General features: G+C 37.9%; 1 protein-coding gene across 2 annotated transcripts in view; it reads left to right on the top strand.

Annotated features, from left to right (window-relative positions):
* Positions 1 to 22,225, top strand: part of HDGFL1 (HDGF like 1) — a 730,488-nt gene that overhangs the window by 263,012 nt on the left and 445,251 nt on the right. The gene's annotated exons all lie outside the window — the stretch shown is intronic.

The following is a 22,225-nucleotide window of genomic DNA, read 5'->3' on the forward strand; positions in this document are numbered from 1 at the left end:
TGTCTATCAAGGTACAGGAATGCAAATTGTAAAGTGCTAGACAAAGGCCTTTTCTATCATCTTCTCATTCTTAAAATTAAGGGCAAACGATACCAATAGAAAGAAATGAGTATTTGCTTTGATTATACTTTCCCTTCCTAAAATACAGGCAATCTGTTTCCCATTTTTATAATAATTCATTGCTTTATTTTTTCTGCAGATCCTAATAATGTCTGAAAAATACGTGTAGTTCATTAAAGATTAAATGACACAGTATTTAATTGCGCTTTCCAGAGCCGTGCTGTCCAATAAGGTAGTCACTATCCACATGTGGCTATTTAAATTTAAAATAAAATCAATTAACATTAAATAAAACTGAAAATTTGGTTCCTCCATTACAGTAGCCATGTTTCAGTGCTTAGTAGCTGGGAACTACCAGGCTGGAAAGTATAGATGTAGACTATTTCTAACATTGCAGAAAGTTCTGCTGGACAAGGATGATCTAGGGTCACCTTAATGATTTTTTAAAAGACTTTTATTTTTATGATTTTAAAATTTAATTACATTTTTAGAGCAGTTTAAGGTTCACAGCAAAATGAAGAGATTTCCCACATACCCCCTGCCCCACACATGCATAGCCTCCCTCATTATCAACATCCCCAGCAAGAGTGGTACATTTGATAAACCTGTACTGACACATCATAAGCGACCCAAGTCCATAGTTTACAGTTCATTCTTGGTGGTGTTATCTTTTTTGGGTTTGGACAAATGTGTAATAATGTGTATCCATCATTATGGTATACAGAGTATTTTCACTGCCTTCCGCCTATTCATTCCTCCCCACCCCTGGCCACCACTGATGTTGTTACTGTCTTTTTAGTTTTGCCTTTTCCAGAATATTACCGAGTTGGTATCACACAGTATGTAGCCCTTTCCAATTGGCTTCTTTCACTTAGTAATATGCATTTGTTTCCTCTATGTATTTTCATGGCTTGATAGCTTATTTCTTTTTAGAACTGAATAGTAGTCCATTGTCTGAATATATCATAGCTTCTTTATCCATTCACCTAATGAAGGACATCTTGATTGCTTCCAAATTTTGGCAATTATGAATAAAGCTGTCACACATATCTGTGTGCAGGCTTTTATGTGGACATAAGTATTCAACTCCTTTGGGTAAATACCAAGGATCATGATTGCTGGATGGTATGGTAAGAGAGTCTTTAGTTTTGTAAGAAGCTGTCAAACTGTCTTGGAAAGTGGCTGTCCTATTTTACATTCCAAACAGCAATGAATGAGAGTTCCTGTTGTTTCACATCCTTGTCAGCGTTTGGTGTTGTCAGTGTTCCAGATTTTGGCCATTTTAATAGCTGTGTAGTGATATCTCATTGTCTTAATTTGCATTTCCTTGATGACATATGATGAATATCTTTTCATATGCTTATTTGTCTGTATAACTTCTTTGGTGAGGTATCTGTTAAGATCTTTGGCCCGTTTTTAAATCATGTTGTTTTCTTATTGTTGAGTTTTAAGGTTTCTATGTATATTTTCGATAACGGTCCTTTATCAGATGTCTTTTGCAAATATTTTCTCCCAGTCTGTGGCTTGTCCTCATGCTTGAGACGTTTTCTTTGACAGAGCAGAGGTTTTTAATTTGAGTGAAGTCAAGCTTTATAAATTCTTTCTTTCATGGATTGTGCCTTTGGTGTTGTATCTAAAAAGTCATTTTCATACCCAAGGTCATCTAGGTTTTCTCCCATGTTAACTTCTATGATAAGTTATGTGTTTTACATTTAGGTCTTCTGTGATCCATTTTGAGTTAATTTCTGTGAAGGGTGTAAGGTATGTGTCTAGGTAAATTTTTTTTTTTTCATGTGGATGTCCAGTTCTAGCACCATTTGTTGAAAATACTATCCTTGTTGCATTGTGTTGCCTTTGCTCCTTTGCAAAGACCAGCATTTGATTGTATTTATGTGGGTCTATTTCTGGACTCTCTGTTCTGTTCCGTTGATGTGTTTTCTATTTTTTTGCCAATACCACACTGTCTTGATTACTGTAGCTCTATGGTCCACACTGTCTTGATTACTGTAGCTCTATGGTAAGTCTCGAAGTCAGGCAGCAGTGATCTGCTTTTAATAATCTTTTTATTTGGATTAAAACATTTTGAACTGGGCATAAAAGATAGCCAGATCTTATTGCCAGAAGAAGTTCTGGTATGTGTAGTGTGCTTTGGAAACTTGGGGAGATGCATCTAATTCCACATAGGCAGCTATGGATTATGTTGTTTGCTGTAGTGTATGTAATAGCATTGGCTACTGTAATTTAACCTTGTTTCAGAACATATATTCTAAAAGAACTATAATCTTATGAACTATATCGTGTTCCTGATTTTGATTGATTCTGTCTTTGGTGAGTGGACTTGGTAAGAAGCAGCCACAGACTCAAACTAATTTAGTAAAAATCCTAACACAGAGAGTCTTACGTTACAGGACTACTTGTTTAAGTTCATTTTTTAGTCTAGAGATTGTCCTACAGAAATTCACCCTTGAGGTCCGCGGAGAGTTCAGCAGACTGTCTGGTGGTTGTCTGTTCGAGTTCCTTGAGGCAAAGAAAAGAGACAACGGATCCTTGTTCTTTGACAGCTTTATTGAATGTATTCAGTCCCAAGTTTTGAATAATTTGTTTAACTAGAGATATTCTGCACAGCGAATAAAATTTCTTTGGTATGAAATTTAATCTTTATGGTATCTTCAGAATAATTTTAACATTTGCCAGATCGCTATATCTACTGCCCAACTCTGGGTAGGTATCCAAATGCCTGGACTGTTTGAAAAGAAAACTCTGTATTTCTGATTTTTCATCCCTCCTAACAGCTGGGAAGTGTAGAAAATGTTTTAAAAAAGATACAGAAAATGATTGGTTTTAATGTTGCTCTTGATCTTACTCCCTCCAGGCATACACTGTTTGACCAATTTTCACTGATTCTTAGGTTTCTCATTTATAGATGAACAAGTAGAACAGTGTGTAAAAGATAATTCACAAGCTGCACAATTAGCTGAATGGTAATAAAAAATGACTGGACAAGCATACTCCAAGGGCTTATATGAAATTGAATATGAACTTGGAGGACACTCTTGTTCTCAAGTCTGCTGGTGGTTCTTTAAAATCTTTTGTGATTGTGAACAGTTTCACTTAAAATTGTTTGCCGTCAGTTAGCTTAATATGATACTTTTTGCTTTGTTAAGATGTCCTTCTGTTTTGTTTTTATTTTTTAACACCAGACCCCATGCCTATTATTAGGGTGAAGGATCCGTTTCTCATCTCCTGGGCCCTGGCAAGCCCCCTCATTTAAGAGATCTATTTATGGACAGGCCCGAAGCAGGAATGAGTGGGTGGGTGGCTCCTCCAGTGATGGGGTCTTAGATTCCTGTGTTGGTTGAGTAGCTTGCAAAGGGTGTCAGCTGTTTATCATCCTTCCACATTGTATCCAGTTCAAACCTGGTCAGATGAATGCTTAGAAAGCTTCTGCACTCAATTAAGACTGCATGCCGAAGAGTCCATCCAGCAGATGGCTTCGCAACATTTACTGTCCTAAAAGCTTTCTCTGCTTAAATTACAGCCTTACCTTTTGTGGTTGCCATGCTTGAAAATGGCCCTTTTGAAAGTGGCAAATTGTTCAGGTTGAGTTTGTTTTATAATGCACCTCGGCCTTAAGTAACCCAAAGAATTTAGTTAATAGAATTATCTCTATTCAACTTGGTGTTTTTGTAAATGATTTACCTAGACTTTAAAGCAACTGAGCAACCCTTCCTAAATTCATGGGCAGAAAATGTTTGTTTTGCAACCTGGTGGTCTTTTAGACTTTGTTGGCTTTGTTTGGAGGCTCAGAACAGAAAGATAAAATGGGTGATGCCGTGTTCAAAGTAGCAGTTGTAATATGGTTAAGCTGGAATGCGTTTTTAATGTACGGGTTTGTAGGAGTGAATGAAGGGAGACAAGCACAATATTGACTGCTATTAAAATAATACCACCAAAATGCAAGATACTTCTCATTCTGTGTGAAAGGAAGCTGTGAGTACATATAAAGGGGAAAAAAGGAAGGTCATGCAAAATTTAGTTTTGAAAACTCGAAGTCCTTTGGTAGTCCCTGCTTGGTATTATGGATTTTGGAGAAAACAGTATGTATTTGTATTTTCCATTTCTATTTAACTTGATTTTCTGATCTTTCATATTTGGCCAGCTACTTTCTGAGAACATATTGTACACATGTTCTGATGCTCTTTGAAGGCCCTCTGAGAGACAAGAGTTGATGGAAAGCTCTCAGTTCTACTGAAGTGGGTGGTCCAAGAGCTCGAACTGAACAGCTGCCACACACCCATTGAACTTTTGTCATTTATAAATTATTTTCCATGCCATCTGGAGCAAGAATGGTGCCATGGTTTAGAGAAGCTCTTTGTAGGGTGCATTCATATCCAGTGCTTCTGCAATTTGCTTATTACCACCATGAACTGAAGTTTCCAAATCTTTATTTGCTTGGAGGCTTTAAATGTGAATAAATGAGTTATTTCTTTAAATGTCATATTAAAGACACTACCTCCACCCCTCTTAGCATTTCCTCCTCCCTCTCCCCCTTCCAGTTACTGCATCCTGCCTGCTTTTAGCTCCAGTGGAAAATACATTAATCCCAGAGTCTCCATGAGGTTTCCTGTTCGATGACATAATCAGAAAATCCTCCTCACTTTGCCCTTGGGGTTGCAGTCTGGATGTTATGTTGTCTTGGTGGGCGTAACTCAGCCATCAGAAGAATCGGCACAGGCCCTAAACTCAGAGCCTGAAATGCATTAATATCATGTTAAAAGAAATAAAGCTGTGGGCATGTCTGCAGCACTGGTGGGGAATTTCATTAATCTGCAGATTCTCGCTGGCATCGAATGCATTGGCTGGTGACTCCCGTGCATATGGCATGAGCTGGTGCAGTGCCACTAGCAGGAGGTATTTGAACTGCTCTAGTGCAACCTGTTAGACTACATCTCGTGGAAAAGTACCACAAATCCTTGACTCCTAGACTTCGGTAGTGTTGATGTTAAGTTTTTAAGTCAGTTCCCCCCAACTCCTCCCTTGCCCATCTATCCCACCAAGTCTGTTTACCTAATGAGTGTTGCCCTTGGTTGTTGGTCACAGGAAGCTGGGACAAAGAAAACTACTGGGAAGAGTCAGAAATAGAACATGGGGAGGGGGGATACATTTTAAAATGAAAAAAGCAAGATGGCATCTGACATGTAAAGTGGTTTGTAAAATTTCGGAACTTGTGAGGCAAGAACTTCAGTAGCTGAATTCCTTGGAAAGAAGAAACTGTATAAATTTGAAACAAGAATATGACATTTAGATGCCAAAGGGCAGGCACAGTTTTACAAGTTTAGAAGTTTATTGGCAAAGGAAATTGTACATATGCTCAAATATGGATTTTTCCTTCAGTATTTGGAAAATTTTTCATGTTTTTTGTTGTTTTGGTAGGCTGCCATAACCTTCCATTTGGTTGCCTTGGATTGAGGTACCTCCTGCCTTGGGTCTTGGAAGTCCAAGCTTGACTGGCACTCGATCAGGATGAGAACAAGGAGCAGATCCCTAGCAGGATTTGCAGTATCGAGATGCAAGCTGTCTTCACGACTCTTCCTCCTGTTGTACCAGTCTCCAAGGTCTAGTTTGGAGGGGACTAGTAAGAGAAAGAGAAAAGATGTTACCTGATAAAGCTTCATTGAAGGAAGTAAAAAAGGAAGGAGAGGGCCTTAAGCCCAGCCCCAGTAAGCTGAAAGCCTGGAAAGATGTCACCATTTCTACCTCTTTGTATCAGAGTTATTGTTGGGTTTTCCATATTATATTCTAAGCAGCAATATACCTTTCAACAGGTGCCACCCATGTGGTTAGGGAGTTTGGATCACGTCACGCTAGAGTGGAAAAAATATATGTTCTTTATGGCTATTGTGAAAGTTTTTGAAATTTAAAAATCACTACTGCATGAACTCTAAAACTTAAGAGTTCTGCATTTCAGGTTCTATGATTTGTTTCTTACATAATGGTATAGTGGCTACATGCCCAAACTGTGAACATTTACTCTCAAAATAGGTTCTTTTAAGCATTATATGCTTTATACTTCAATAATGGTACTTCCACAGTGGGATGGGTTCTTAAATATCCTGTCTGATGGATGAGTCACTTTTTCTACTGATAACATTTGGAAGAAATGTTATCCGAGCCAAGGTTGAGTATAGCTGATCATAGAGAGTCCATACTTCCTGGAGTCCGTTCAGTCTACCTCACATACTTGCACTTGTCGGAAATCTAAGCTTCCTTTTTTGGTGACTCTGTACTGTACCCAGTTTACTAAACTGGAACTGTAATTCCCAGAATCCCTTTCTCACACAATCCCCTTGTGTGGTTCTTGGTTAGACTTGGGCACAAGAGAAATGTATAAGGTTTTGGAGGTGGAAATAAAGGAGCAGCCAGTTTTGACGCTCTGGAGGTCGGTGTAGGGCGCCAGGCACTGTGCAGCTCATGCACCTTGTCCTTCAGCTGTGACCCCCAGTGCTGGTGTGGGGCTGCACTTGGGTCTCCTCCTCTGTTGGCTTCCCCACATCCTGGGAGTGAGCAGCGTGTGCATCTCTGTGGCGAAGACACCACCTTGTCTTCATTCATGTGGGAGATGCTGAGAGACGTGGGTCTCAGTTTTTCCTTGTTTACCCCCACTTCATTTCAGCCCTTCTTCTCAATTGCCTGCGTGCGTGAACTATAGCGATTCCAGACCAAACAACAGACACAGCCCCTACAATGCGTAAGATTTAATTCCTTTAATAAATCCCTTATTATATATTACTCATAGTGATATATATCTCATTTCCTGATCAAACTCTGACTAATAAACAATTAAATTGTTCTATTTCTTTCCCTTCATGACACAGTCTAACACATGACATATTTTTGAAGACAGCTATTGGTCTCTTCTTCCTATCCATAGTTGCTTTTAATCTACTATAACACCAATAGTTCCTTCAGGTATCCTTCCTATGACATGATTTCTTATCCCCTCATTGTCTTGATAACTGTTCTCTGGTTGTCTGCTATCTCTCTTAGAGTCTTCACAAAATGTTGAATGCTCTTGCGTAGGTGGGTTGAGACCAACAGAGAGAAGGGTGACTGTGATCCTTTTTACTCTGGATATGGAATGCAGCTTGGCTGGATTAGCAAATTGACTGTCTCATAAATCTCATGTTGCTGAATGTTTCAGAACATGTATGTGACAAAATGGCACTCATCTGCACACACCGGGACTCCATTTGATGTCATTTCTCAGCTACTTCCCCTCACTTATGCTTGTCGAGATCTGTTTGTGTGTATCCTTCATCTATAGTTGTTTCCTGTCCCAGGTTTTGGTCAGAATGTGAAGTCAAAAGACTTAAGGTTAAGTACCAGCTCTATTTTCTTTCTTCCAGCTCCGTTTTCTAGCTTTGTTATTTGAAATGAGTAACTTAACCAGGATGTCTCAGTTTACTCATTTATAAAATGGAAAATAATGTTTTAACTCCCTCATTGAATAATTGTGAAGGCAAAGAGTAATAGTGTAGGTAGAAGTGTTTGGGGCTAAAAAATAACGTACAACACAATTTATTTTTTTATTGAAAATTAAAAAAATATACATATTCCTTTTGCTTCATTCAGGTGATTGGTTTAAAAAAAAAAAAAAGTGCAGCAAAGGGCCCAAGGGCAAAACCCTATCTCTAGGAACCTTTCATAGGAAAGTACTGATTGGACGTCGACAGCATTTTGGATCAAAGCTTTATTAGTCTAACAAAGTGCCCTGGCATTCAGCCCGTATTTTTACATCTTGTCCTTTAAGTTGTCATGAGTCTTTGTCAGATTCTGTCTTCAATTCCAAATGTATTTTGTCCACTGTATTTTCCTGATCTGCCAGGCTACCAGCCTTGTCAGAGAAGGAAATGAGGTCTGTCTTGTCCCTATTGAACCCACATTGTGCGCCAGGATTGTTGCTTTTTTTTCTGAGTGGTCACAAACCATTCTTTGAATGATGTTCCAATAATCTTGTCCAGGATCAACAGTAAGTGCACTGGTGCTGTGTATTATTGAGATTCTCTCTTTTCTTTCTTGTCTTTTATTTTTATTTTATTTATGGGAATTTTATTTTCATCATCTCCAGTCTTTTGGCACCAATTCTGTTTCTCCACCAGTATTTACAAGAAGGAAAATTCAAGAGCAATTAACTTTTGAGTCCAGATTGCATTTACCTTGCTTTTCTGATGGCTCATCTTATTTTTGCCAAGGTTGTGGCAAACCCTTAGCAGCGGTGAGGTGTGTCTGCTATTATAAATTCAGATTAGTTAAAATCCATGTAATTAGAAGACCCTGGAAATGCATTCTAAAATATTATAAGTGCATTTTAAAATCTAGTGTTGCTTTCAGTTCCCTTATGAAAGCAAAACCAACAACATAAAAAGCCAATGTATCATTAAGGACATTATAATAACACAATTTTATTGTTGAAAAGCTGGATTTTTTTTTTAAAGTGAAGAAAGCCTGAGAGAAGCCTGTTAAATGAATTTTTTACTTGGCCCTGTTAGTTTAATGTGGACATGGACAGGTGATGAAATGATTTGCTCTTAAGGTTTTGTTCTAAATAATACTAATAAAACATGACTAAGCAATTAACTGTTATGTTTATGCTATATTTCAGACATTTTACATGTATTAACTCATTTAGTACAGTTATTCTGCAAGGTTGCAAATTTTGGAGATGAGAAAACAGACTCAAACAACTTGGGTAAAATGCTTATTAATAAGTGCCAAGCTGGAACCTGAATTTAGATCATCTGATTGAGAAGCTGCAGGTTTTTCCATTACACCACAATGTAACTTTAAACGACATTTTCCATTTGACTTTTCATTTTCTTACTTATTTGGTGTTATGATGACCATGCTGAGGGACCTTTAACTTGGGCCATGTCCGTGGGAATTGCTTTAATAAAGCTGTGTTGCAGTAATAAGTTGAGTGATTGTTGAGTTGGACTGCTTCATTAAAATTCGTCTAAAATTTAATTTTAGGTGAAAGAAATTTACCAATGAGAAAAGAGCTGCCTTTATCAATTGTTGGTCATAAGTGGAGATTTTGCTTTATTTATTACAAATCAATTAATGGTTCTTTCCTCTAACACCCCATCAATCAATGCATAGAAGTTTCCAATGATAAGGATACCTCACCAAAAGAAATCAATTCTCCTTTGTCATTTTGACAGAAATTAGCTATAAAGGTAGATTAATCCAGAATGCTGTAGGGAAATACTGCAGGCTAAGGCCAAAACCTAATTTTGTAAAAATCAAAATTGTCTTAAGACAGTTTCACAATCAACGATAACAAAAGGCTTTGCCCCTTGTTCCCATAGTAAGGATTAATTTGCCTCTCCAGCATATGAGTTGAAAACTACGTTTGTTTTTTCATTTCACCACTCTAGTCCTATTGCCAGATGCTGTAGAAAGGCTCAAGATAGTGTCTGCTCTGTTTCCCAAGGCTTGGTTTGGAATTTAAGCCATTTTAATAGGGAACTGTATAAGAAAATCTAGTGTAATGCTTGAAAAATGTACAGTTGCAGATCTTCATGAGGCTGTTTGCTGGCTCTGATACAAGGTTTCTGTAAGAGTAGTCTGAAAGAACCTTTGGAAAGGAGAAATTTCATTAACACAGGCTCACCAGAGGAATGTTTGAACCAGTGTGAGTGCAGTCAAACCAACAGCTCTATGCATACAATATTACTAATAGCATATTAGAATGCAGCAACCCCAGAAGCTGCATCTGTAGACTCTTATTTTAAAAGGTGATTGCAAACGTGAGTAGTTACCATGATTATGGCCCAAATTAGGGCATGCTATTTCCATAGTACTTATGGAAATTCATTTTTATAGAAGTTTAAAACTTAGACATTAAAAATCCTCTCTACTTAACTGTGTGATATAAAGTATTCAAGAAACGTTTATGCTTCTAGTTTATGTTTATCCCCAGGCTGAAAAATTTTAAACCACTTGTAGCCCCTTCTTTCGAGGATATTGCCTCAAATTTTTATTTATATAACTTACATTATATAGGTCAAGTCCTTGACTAGAAACTCATCGAGATAAGGTGTGCTTCTGAATCTCGGTGTTTAAATAGCTTTGGGGGAACTCTACTTAACTAAATGGTTTTCCGTAAAGTAAGACAGTAAGCATTGAGTGTTTGGTTTTTCATTAAAAGAATTTTTTTTCATTATTTTAAAGTTACCATCCTTATTAGAAACATAAAAGTAGTTTTGTATGCTTGTCTCTCCTATAATATATTTGAAAGCCTTTGGAGAAAACGTTTACATTTTTGTTGCATATAACTGGTATATATAAAGTTTGATGTTGGACAGTCTTTTACTGCTTACTTCTTAAATCTCAAATTCCAGTCCAGCTCAGTTTTCCCTAGGGTGAGTTTTAAGATTTCTTGGTCTGTCACCTGGTACTTGACTCCTAGAGGTAGAGTAAGTGATTAGTATCTGGTTTAGAAATCGCATGATCTGTTTCTAAAATGGTGTAACTCTTAAGATACGGTTATACTATTTTCAGCCTCTTTTAGTCAATGCTTTGGGTAGAAAAAATACTTATCACTAAAAATAAACATCTTGTCCATTTTCCACAAGTAGCAGTCACTTTCACCTAATTAAATAAAATTTGTTCTTAGTTTGCTTGTACTTAAGCAACCTAATAAGTGATAGAGTATTTTGAATTAATGTAGCCACTGTGAATGCAGCTAAATTATGCTATTTTAATTTCAAATGTGAGACCATATGCTGAGACATCAGTCTCTGTAATTTAAAAGGAGTTGAAATTATACAAAGTATGTTCTCTGATAACCGCAGAATTAGAGGCTAATAACAGAAAGCCATTTAGAAAATTCCCCACATTTGGAAATCGAACAACATACTTCTAAATAACCCATAGGTCAAAGAATGATATATTTTGAAATGGTAATAGAGCATGCCCAATATATCACAGTCTGTGAGAGATGCAGCTAAAGGATCACTTCGAGGGAAATGTATAGCTTCAAGGTTTTAAAAACATCAAATGTAGTTGGTAAAACTATAAAGAACTGCAAAATGAAAATCAGTAGTATGGTTGCCCTCGAGGGAAGAGGATTATGATATGGGAGGGGCCCACAGAGAGAATGCAAATGTTCAATTTCTTTAACTTTTGTGGGATGTGGGTGTCTGTGTCTGTTATGGATTGAACTGTGTTCCCCCAGATTCACATGTTGAATCCCTAGTACCTCAGAATGTAACCCTATTTGGAGATAAGGTCTTTAGAAAGGTGATTAAGTTAAAATGAGGCTCTTAGGTGGGGCGCTAATCCTCTCAGAATCCTTATAAGAGGAAATTTGGAGCACAATACAGATATCAGGGACTCCAGAGCACACAGGGATAACATTGTCAAAGAGGCAGCAAGAGGTCGGCTGCCTACAGGTAAGGAGAGAAGCCTCTGAAGAAACGAACCTTGCTGACACCTTGATCTTGGACTTTCAGCCTTCAGAACTGTGAGAAAATCAACTTATGATGCTCAGTGTATGATATTTTGTTATGGCAGTCCTAGCGGACTAAAAGAGTGTCCATATTAAAAATAATCTTTATTCTTACACATCTTAAATATTTTTGTATCCAGTATTTTATGTCAATTACAAATGAATACATGGAGAATATCCTTTGGAGCCTAAATGTTGCTCTTCTGTGTCAGAGCATGCTAATGGCATTTCCGGCACTCCAGTTTTAATGTTTAAACTTACGGGAATAGCTGTGTATAAATATTTAAAATGTGACAGCACTATTTGTGGTAATTTTATGTACCTGAAAGTTGTAAGGCTAAGTGAGAAAATCTAGAAAAAGCCCTTGTACCACAATGCCTGGCACAAAACACGTTAGGTGTTACTACTAATACTGTCATTTATGATGATTATTTCATTGCAGTTTAGTTTTCTTGAAAAGTATAGGCTCAAAGAATGAGCCTCCCATAGTAGACCTTGGGAAAAGGGTGGCAAGTTTCAATAGACTTGTTGAGAACATAGCTGTTTTCTGCTGGCCTGAGGTTAAAACATCTTGGGCTGAGACTGTGAGTGTCCTCTTGGGGACAGACGGTTCTGCCGCCAGCACGCATACTGTTCTCTGCCTTTGGGGATTGGTCGGCAGCGGCAGCAGCAGACAGTGAGACAGAGTTCTTGTTCCAGGGCTACTTCTGCCTTTAGGGCCATGTCTGTACTTTTTCCAGAGGAAATCAGGAAAGAGGGAGGGCTGGCACTTTTGAGCTACTTAGACCTAAGTTGGTGAACCTGAGTGGTACATTGGCTGGTCTGTGTGCACGTGAATGTGTATACTTAACATCAGGCATGTGTAAATGGGCATATGCTGCGGGAATGATATTAATAGTCAAAGTGCTCTTGATTGAGGGATCAAAAGACGTGTATGTGAAGTGTGCTGTTGTTAGAGAGCAATGGGAATTAAGCAATTTCTCCAAAAACTCTGCCCCTAAATAAATCTTTCTTCCGATGCTTTTCTCTCCCTTTCTCTTTCTCTCTCTCCCCATCATGCCTGGGATTCTAGAGTTAAAAAGGTACTCTTTGGATTAAAGATGTTCTTGTCTTTTCCAAGAATTTATTTTCATATGATGAATATTCTTGGAAAGTAAGGCATTCCACATGAGGAACTGACTCATATTGCTTTCCCATATGGTAGCTGGGCAGAGAGTAAGGATGGAGGCATATCTGGAGAGGGGTCCATCATTTGGGCTCTGTACTCTTCTGTCCAGAGCATATACTCTCAGGGGCTTTGCTTCTCCACCAAAGAATGTGTTTCCATCTGGTAACAATGATAAACTGATACAAACACATTCTGAATCATCTGAATGATAATGTTATCACACGGGCATCCCCTGAAACTTCAGCACCTGTGTTTACATTTGTGCCTGCCTCTAAGTGGTAGTCTTTGTTCCTGGCTAATGCCTGATTTATAAATTATGAGTTTCTAGCAGGCTGAGGCCGGATGACATCCTTTCCTGATAGAGGTTCATAGAAAAAGGGGTGGGCGAATTGAATCACCCTGCTGCCTGGAGTAACACAAGCACTCGTAGCACAAGGGTCTTCTCTGTGGCATCAGTGCCATAGTCAGGCTGCAAGTGAGCAATTAGTTGTAGCAAAACCTCCTCTATCACATTCAGTTAATGTTAAGTTGTGTTTTTATAGCTCTTCTTGAATTTTTCTCATAAGTGTATTTTGGCTTTATATTTGTATAGGACTTACAAGCTTAAGGAGTTTATTCCTCGTTGTGCCTATTTTGAAAATCTAATAATTTAGGTCAACACTGGGAGTATGAGGAAACTATTGTAGATTACTCAGGTTTAAGAAGTGCTGGTCTGATGTGTAGCAGAGAAAGTCGGGACAGGGTGAGTGCTATAGGGAGGGGGGAACCTTGGGAAAGGAGGGGGCGGTGAAGAAGAGAGAGTATATGCTTGGGGATGAAGAAGATTGGGTAGATGATTGTGTAGGTGTGTTGGTTGAATACAAGGAAACCAGAAAAGGATTTTAGAAGGTCCTCCTAAACCTTGATTGACTTCGTAATCTGACCTACAGCTGGCACTCGATGAGTTATTAAATAATGGAAGTGCTATCTCAGAAAAATCTAACATCTCTCTTCTGGATTATTTCAAAAACAAATGCATTTCGAAAGCAATTCATTATGAAAATGGAGGTCAGTGACCACCATCAAGAAAGGTGAAGTGGTGTCAGACCCTTTCCATTTAGCTACTGCTGGGTCCATAGGCCAAATGCGGGGTCTTAGGCTTGCACAGGAGAGCGTGTGCAGTCAGCAGCAGACAGACAGGGGGGCAAGCAGATGGCCAGAGAGAGCTGACCCCCCACTCCCCAAAAACTTGGGGAACCTCCTTGCTAATGCTGAATTCCTGTGTTTAATCTGCTGTTGAAGTAAAACTACTGTATTTTTATGTCCTTTTTAGTTCTTCATTAACTAATGCTACGTTTGGGTGGATTCAAAGATGAACCAGCTTTACATCAAATTCCTAGAAAGGGAGTGGTGTCCCCAGGTTCTCCTGTGGTTGACATACATTTTCAGGAAAGGAGCCTGAGCCAAATGACCTTATACTCTCTTTTAATTTAGTAGAAGTATAACCCTTAGTCTAAATAGAAATGCTAAGGTTTTTTTTTTTTTTTTTTTTTTTAAAAAAACGTAGGTTGGAAAGTTAACATATTGCTGATTCTCTCTCTGAAATATTGCTACATAGAAATAACAAAGACAGCACAGTGTAAAGTATTTTCTTTTTTAAATGATTTCTGGGGTCTTTAGCACATCAGTGTACTAGGTAAACATGTATTCTGCAAAACTCAGGCATTTTCATAATACTGAAAATGTGCTAATCAGACCAAAATAAAATTTCAGAATCTTACTTTTAAATAATATAATTACCACTAGATTACATTAGAGAAGATATAAAATTGTTTTTCTAAATATGTGTATAAATACTTATATTTCATTATATATAATGAAAAACTTATATGTTTTATATGTTACATGTGCAGGTGTACCTCATTTTATTGTGCTTTGCTTTATTGCACTTTGCAGTTATTGCATTTTTTTCCAGGTTGAACTTTGTGGCAACGCTGCGTTGTCAGGTGATAGAATTTTTAGCACTAAAGTATATTTTTAATTAAGGTATGTGCATGTTTTAGACATAATGCTATTGTGCATGTATTAAACTACAGTATAGTGTAAACATAACTTTTATATGCACTGGGAAACCAAAAAATTCGTGAGATTCACTTTACTGTAATATTCACTTTATTGCGGTGGCCTGGAACCGGAGCTACAAGATCTCCGAGGTTTGCTTGTATAATGAGAAATACAATATATGCTGTATACAAAACTATTTTCATTTTGTATGTTTATCACATTTCTCCCTGTTATGGGGAAAACTGCTTTGAGTGGAAATCAAGTCTTTGCATCTTCAGAGGAGGAGGAGACCACATTCTCATGGTGAGTGTGGGCTTCAGCAAGTAGATCTGAAGCTGGATTTAGTTTGCAGCTTACACTTTGTCACTTCCACTTTATGTCAGCATCAAACACCAAAAAGCAATCCTTCTCAAAAGAAAGAGCAGGGTAGGAAGGAAAAAGGGAGAAATGAGACTTATAGAAAGTAGCAGTGCTGAAAATAAATGTGAAATTAACTACAACAAAATTGTCACCTAATGAAAACATAAAAGATATCTTAGACATGAAAGAAGTACGAGATATAAATAAAACAAACAAAAAAGAATGTTATCAAATAGGTTTGAGTTTCAGATTGTTCTTCAGATGATGCCTGTTAAGACTTTGTTAAACTGATTTATTCTCATTTTGTAAACATTTGATAATGAAAGAACTTCTGAATGTGTTGAGTTTTTCAGCAATAAGATGAAAACATGTGCTCCCCCCTTTTTTCCATAAAGCATTTATTAATGTGTTAAACGAAATGGAAAAAACCCCATAAAACCTAAGTTCTTCTTTCGTGACTTTTTCCTTTGATCAAGGAAAGAGAAAAATGGTATCTTTCATGTTTAAAGTGATTCTACAGGATGCTAAAACGATGTGCAAGTAAAAACATGGTTATGTATATGCAAATGAATGGCAGTGTCACACACGTACAACTTCCACAGTTATGCCGATATCAGAATTGTAATTTAGATTGCGTAATGGATTTCCCAGTGATGATTATTGTTTGCTTAAAGTTGTAATTTTACCACCCCTGTAGGAGGTAGGTAGGACTTAGGAACTGTAGATAATTGTAACTCCCACAGCAAGCCTTTTCTTTGCCTCTTGAAATAAGCAATCCATACAACAGCACAGAATAGCATTATAGGGAGCACAGTGGAGGTTTGTATGTGTTAGTCTTGTAATTGCTGTACCAGCCTTCACGATAAGTCTTTTACTTAGATCATAGGGGCGTAATAGCGTTAACGTGTATTGCGTGCTTTCTTTGTATCAATAATAAGCAATGTTGTAAGAGTATCATAGGTATTATCACATTGAAATGTCACAACAGCACAATGGAGTAGATACTATTTTGCATCCATTTGTCAGATGAGGAAACAGTGAAGCTCAGAAGAAATGTGCAGTCAGATACTTAGTAAGAAATAAAGCCAGGACTTGAACCCAGACCATTTGCTCCAGGGCTTTTAATCAGTTCTCTTTAGTGCTTCCCCAGAACAAGCTTGGATGCTCTCTTATCTAAGCCACAGAAGAGTAATTCTAATTCTGGAGTTACATAATGAACTGCTTTTGTGATGTTTCCGCCATTCCATATGTAATGGTATATTGTTCTTTTCACCTGGTTAAGAAAACATAATACTTGACTATTAGACTGGCCATTTTCCTGTCTGAGCGGTTTTTCAGATGTTACGCTGGTGAATATGTATTGCACAGTTGATCTTTGACCTGCATGAGTCCACTTATAAACCTTTTTTTATTTCCCCCAATGGTAAATACTGTAGTACTACATATGATGGAGGTTGGTTGAATCCATGGATGTGGAACTGTGGATACAGAGGAACTACATATAGACATGTAGGGCTGACTGTAAGTTACATGCTGATTTTTGACTGCATGGCAGGTTGGCACCCCTACCCCTTTGTCGTTCAGGGGTCAACTGTATTCTCTCCGGCTTACTTTTTTTTTTTTAATTAATTAATTAATTTTGGCTGCACCGGGTCTTAGTTGCAGCAGATGGGATCTTTAGTTGCGGCATGCATGTGGGATCTAGTTCCCCGACCAGGGATCAAACCTGGGCCCCCTACATTGGGAACGTGGTGTCTTACCCACTGGACCACCGGGGAAGTCCCTATCCAGTTACCTGGAAGTCCAGAATTCGTTGTTGAATACTCTGCACATTCAGACTTCAGTTTTCTTGGTTTGACTTGCCAAAATCAGATACATATGAACTTGTTTCAGGCTAGGTAGGAACTTATTTCCTCATAGAGATGGATGTGCCATGTAGTTGCCATGGAGTTGAGATAGATAGTCTAATGTCATCTGAGGTCTCCTGAAAGGTAGAGAGCCACATGAATATTCTGGAGAGGGAATAAAGTAAGACCTGTGTATATACTACATAAATATATTTGCAGTTACAAATTTTGACGTATAGAGTAGAGTAAAAGGAATTGACTTTGTGGTCACAAAATGTACGGAAATCCCAGTGCTACTCACTTTTTTTTAAAGGTCCAAGCGTGTTCCATGTTCATTAAGGTGTTCCTAAGAAATTCCTTTGAGATGTCCATTTGCAGACCTAAGTTGATTGTGTCCTTTTGGTAACTTCTAAACCAGGCCAAAAGATTTTCCAGAGACGATAAATATGCCCAGCTAAGTGTTTTGAGTCATTCTAGGGTCAATCTGTTTTTTAATGCTGGAAACCATTCATGGCATTGCAAAACCATGTGAGAGGTTACTGGCATGGGTTTCCTAATTCATCAACATATATGTATAGAGCGTCTGCTCTATTGGAGCAAAATACTATGTATTAGATACTGTAGTAAAAACTAGGAACTCAGAGCCTGTTCTCAGCCAGTTGTTGGGTAGTTGGGGGACCAGACATGGGTGCAGCAAATATGGAGTCATAATCCAGGTAGTAGGTGAGTCCTGACAAAGTGTCATTTTATTTGGGCTGGCCTATTTGGGGAAAGGAACAATCACATTATGTGGAGGAGACACAGGAGGGTGGGATTTTATCTCAAGTGTCAAGGGATTAAATTGTATAAAATGATTGAAGGTAGAAATTCTAGCCTGGGGAATGGTCTGAACAAAATGGTAGAGCAAATGTCTATTGAGAATAGGTAGAGGAGATGAACTTGAGTGGAGGAGAGGCTTTCTGTAGGGGAATCTAGGATGTGAGACCTGCATTGGTCATCAGTTGTCAATGTATGTTCTTGATTATGACTAAGGGTAATTTGGGGTCAGAGTCTTAAGTCTTGAGTGATAAGCTCAGGAGTTGAGAGCAACATGTACCAAATGGCATTTTATGCAGCCCTGATATCCCATGAAATGCATTCCATGATCAAATATTTGTAGGTAACACTTCACAAAGATTCTGTGGACTCCTCAGTATTGAATTTACTAATATATACTATGCTTTCCAAAAAGAAGGAAGACTCAGAGCATGCCACGTGTCTCACACTTGGAGCACAGAATCTTAGTTTCCCAGAACACCCATGAACAGCTACCCTGGATGCTAGTTTTCTGTTTTATGCTGTTTAGAAAAAAAAACTGGCTTAGACTGTTCTGTGTACGATGAAGCGTTAAGAACCATCTCTGAAGAGGGCAATAATAAAGTATGATTTAAAGTTTCATACTGCTTAAGCCTGCCTGCAATTTTTTATTCTCAAGGGCATAAATCTAAGCAGCTAAGATTTAAAAACTACAGAGAAGTCCTAATGTTTCATGGAAACCCCAAGTCCTTTATAGGAGCTCATTTCAAGGCATTTTTAAAATTTAGTTTTTTTTTTTTTTTAATTGGTATGCTGAGCTTTTAGCTTCTGTTCTCATTACTGACACTGAGGTTGAGACTTCTTGTTTGTTGATCTTATTTATCCATCGAGATTAGCATTATGTTGGGCATTGGGTGCTATTAGAAGCATGTGGTCAGGGGGAGAGAACATTACCACCCATGTTTCCTGTAACATTGTCCACACCACCATGGTGTTGAAGGAAGGATTCCCTAGGGCCTCGTGTAATGGATAAGGACCTGGTGGGGCTGGGGCCATATCCACTCTCTCTGGCAGCTGTTGATAGAGCTTTTAATGCCATTTGTAGCACCCTGCTTCTAAAACTCTATTCTGAGGATTTGGCCTAGCAGATACATATGATATATCTAATACTTGTGTTCTATGTTGTCAACTCAGGATTACACAGGATCATGGAAGATTGAATCCAAAAATTATTTCCTTCTCTACCCATGTTTGAAATAGAATCACATAGAAAATGGTATTTCATCAAGAAATCATTGGTTGCTTTCTTCTCTGTGTTCCATTAGGACCATTTCCTCCTCTTAAGTTTTGAAATAAGGTAGCAAATAAATGTCTTAGTGAAAAATATCCAAATGAGAAAATTCGATCCAGAGTAATGTAAGGAGAATCAAAATACAATTAGCTTGATTGTTAGTTGTGAAGGCCTTCAATTAAAATCTATTCTTTAGAAATACAGGTTGAAACATCAATTTTTAATGCAAGTTGTCATGCTTACCAAGAATCATGTGCCAGATGCTTGTATAATTCTTTTAAACTCAGATTTAGACTGCAATCAGGGAAAATAGGGGGAAAATTAAAGTGCAAAATAAATCCTGATGTCATCTTAAAGAAATAACTGTATTTAGTCCAAACTCTACTTTAAAAAGTAGATAAATATGAATCTTGAGGGAGAATTGCTTTTTTCAGGAATGGATGCTTCCAGCTCATTCTGTTTTTCTGCCATCCTAAATGGTCAAAAGTTTCTCTACATCCAATTGGAAGTTTTTAAAGTATTCTCGGAAAGTGTCAGTATGTGTGTTGCTATTTTCTTTTGGTTTGTTTGTATTTGTACTCTGGGAGATTTTTGAAATAATCAAAAAACACTTATTCCATAGAGAGTGTTTACTGTCTTTAAACAATAGTTTGCTGTTTTTTGTTTTGTTTTTAAATAGGAGATGGGGTGTTGGCTCGTGTATTTGAGAAACAGAATAGAGACAGCCTGGATATTTAGTGTGAGACACTGGAATCCTGCTTAGATTCAAGTCCTGGCTCTGCTACATTTTAAAGATGTACCTTTGGTTAACTTAGCCTCTCTGCCTTGGTTTCTCCTTATATAAAACGGGGTTGGTGGTAACAGTATCTACTATATTCGATTTTTGTGGATATTTAAGAGTTTAGAACAGAGCCAGTGTTAAGTGGTTCTGTTAAGTGTTAAGTAAATATCGACCATTCTTTACTAAATCAATTAGTAACATTAGGCATCATTTTTTGGTTTTCTTGTTTGAAAAAGTAGTTTCCCTCTTATTTTTGGTGGGTTACTGCAGGAGGGGGCAAGAGGTGAGACAGGAGGGCAGTGTACTTTTTTTTGCTTGCAGTATGATCACTGAGACGTGGAAAATAGGACTTTAACTGGAAGATAGGACTTGATTGTTAAATGTTTTTGTATGTATGCAGAAGCCATATCATTTACCCCCAATTTATGACAAGTTCCAGAACCCTCTGTGTACAGTCTGTGCAGCTGTGGAAATCACTTCTAGCTTCAAGTTCTCTACCAGAAGCTCAAAAACAACCCAAGAAAATAATTGGTACACCTTCTTAGTTGCAGAAGTCTTCTGTGGCTCTTAGACACTGCAGCTCACAATGTTTAGGGTCCTAAGGAACCATCAACATATATATATGTCAGTGGCTGTTAATGTGTTGTCAATGGCAAGAAGGGAAGGGCACTAAAAATACCAGACCCTACATACCTGTTGGTGACACTGGTTTTTTGGTCACAGTGTTAATTGTTTAAAATCAAGTTATTTACTGTAATTTATTTACGGAGTTAAATTCCATAGAACTCGATTTAATTGACAGTTTGATATTTTAGGATGACTTTTGCTTGTTAGATGTTTGTCTTTTGAAATAGTTTGAGAAATACGGTCCCTGTGTAAGTCCAACCTCATCTCTGAAATATTTCCAAGTCCTTTGATTTAGAACGTTTCCTGTCAGTTTGCCACTAAAATCAGAAGATACGGTGTGTGTTAGAGAAATTTCCAAACCTTTTCACCCCATAGCCCCTGAATTCTTTCTCTAAATGGTTTCTCTAAGGCTGTATTTACTATTTCAACTTCCTGTCAGAGCGATCCCTTTCTAACTCTATACCCTCAGTCCACAGCACTCACATTTGCTCTTACTCCTTCAGAAGATATTTTGTCTGGGTTATACTATTTGCACCTCAGATCCTGTCTTCAAAACAGTCATTTGTCAAACTATGTCCACCTCCTTTCTTCTCAATGGCCTTTAGTGATAGGCTTCTGGTTACTGAGGTGTAATCCCAAGCAATTTGTAACTTTTCCCTATTCTTTATTCTCTTTATCCACACAGTCGCTGAAACCTTTTAATTCTTCATTAGTTCTTTTGTCCCCCACCATCCCTCTTTCAGCTTTGTCCTTGCTGCCTCCCTGCTCTGGAACTCATGGCTTCATGCCCCCTGTAACATAACAGCTTCCTTACTGTACCACTATATACTATAGGTTACTAGAGTTTACTATGGATTATTTTAACAGCTTTCTAACTAGCCTCTAAGACACAAGTGTTCAGTCCTGTTCCCTGTGTAGCTTTCTGATTAAAGCCCATTTTTTATGCTTCACTCCTGATGCAAACCTCATGGTGGTAAGTAAAGCCCAGACCCCTCAATCAACTCGTCTTCATTGGGTCCCATCGTCATTTGTCCTTAATGTCTCTATTCTGCAGCAAGAATTTTTTTAAGCTTAGTGCCGTAATTTATCACATCAGGGTCATTCTTAACTTCTTTTGGTCCAAGCCTTTGGAGTTGCCTTCACCCATATTTCCACTCGCGTATCTTTCATCCCCTCCTCATGAGTTTCCCATTCTCCTTCATACATACCCCTCACTCAAAGAGTTAAAACCTGTAATTTTTTTCTCTCATTTCTTGCCCTGAATGAACACTTAATTGTTACCTGCCCATTCTTTGTTTCCATTTTATGTTTTCCATTGTTTACTTTCCGTATTTTATATTTTCCATTTAGTTGTTTTTTAACTTACTAGGACAGGTATTATTACTTAATGTTTATATGTCCCCTCAGTGTGATTGATATAGTAGGCACAAAATAAGGAAATGTGGAGTGAATGCATGGTCAAAACTTGGGAAAGTCAACATATGCACAGCTGTGCCGGGGATCCAGTGAGACATTTATGGAGCAGCGTTTATATGAGTCTACGCAGATGCAGGGTGGTGTGATTGTTGGGCATGTTTTGGGCTTTTCCTGCTGATGTCTTCTCTTCTGGAATAGCAACACTCTGCCTGGACTTCTTATGACCTTCACAGTTTAATTGGAGACAATGAGATGTGTTTCCATACTAGGTCTTACAAGTAAAACCCTATTTGGTCATGTTTGTTTAGTCACATGTATTTTACTT

This window comes from Balaenoptera physalus (assembly GCF_965194825.1).
Source record: "Balaenoptera physalus genome assembly, chromosome: 11".
Classification (NCBI taxonomy): Eukaryota; Metazoa; Chordata; class Mammalia; order Artiodactyla; family Balaenopteridae; genus Balaenoptera; species Balaenoptera physalus.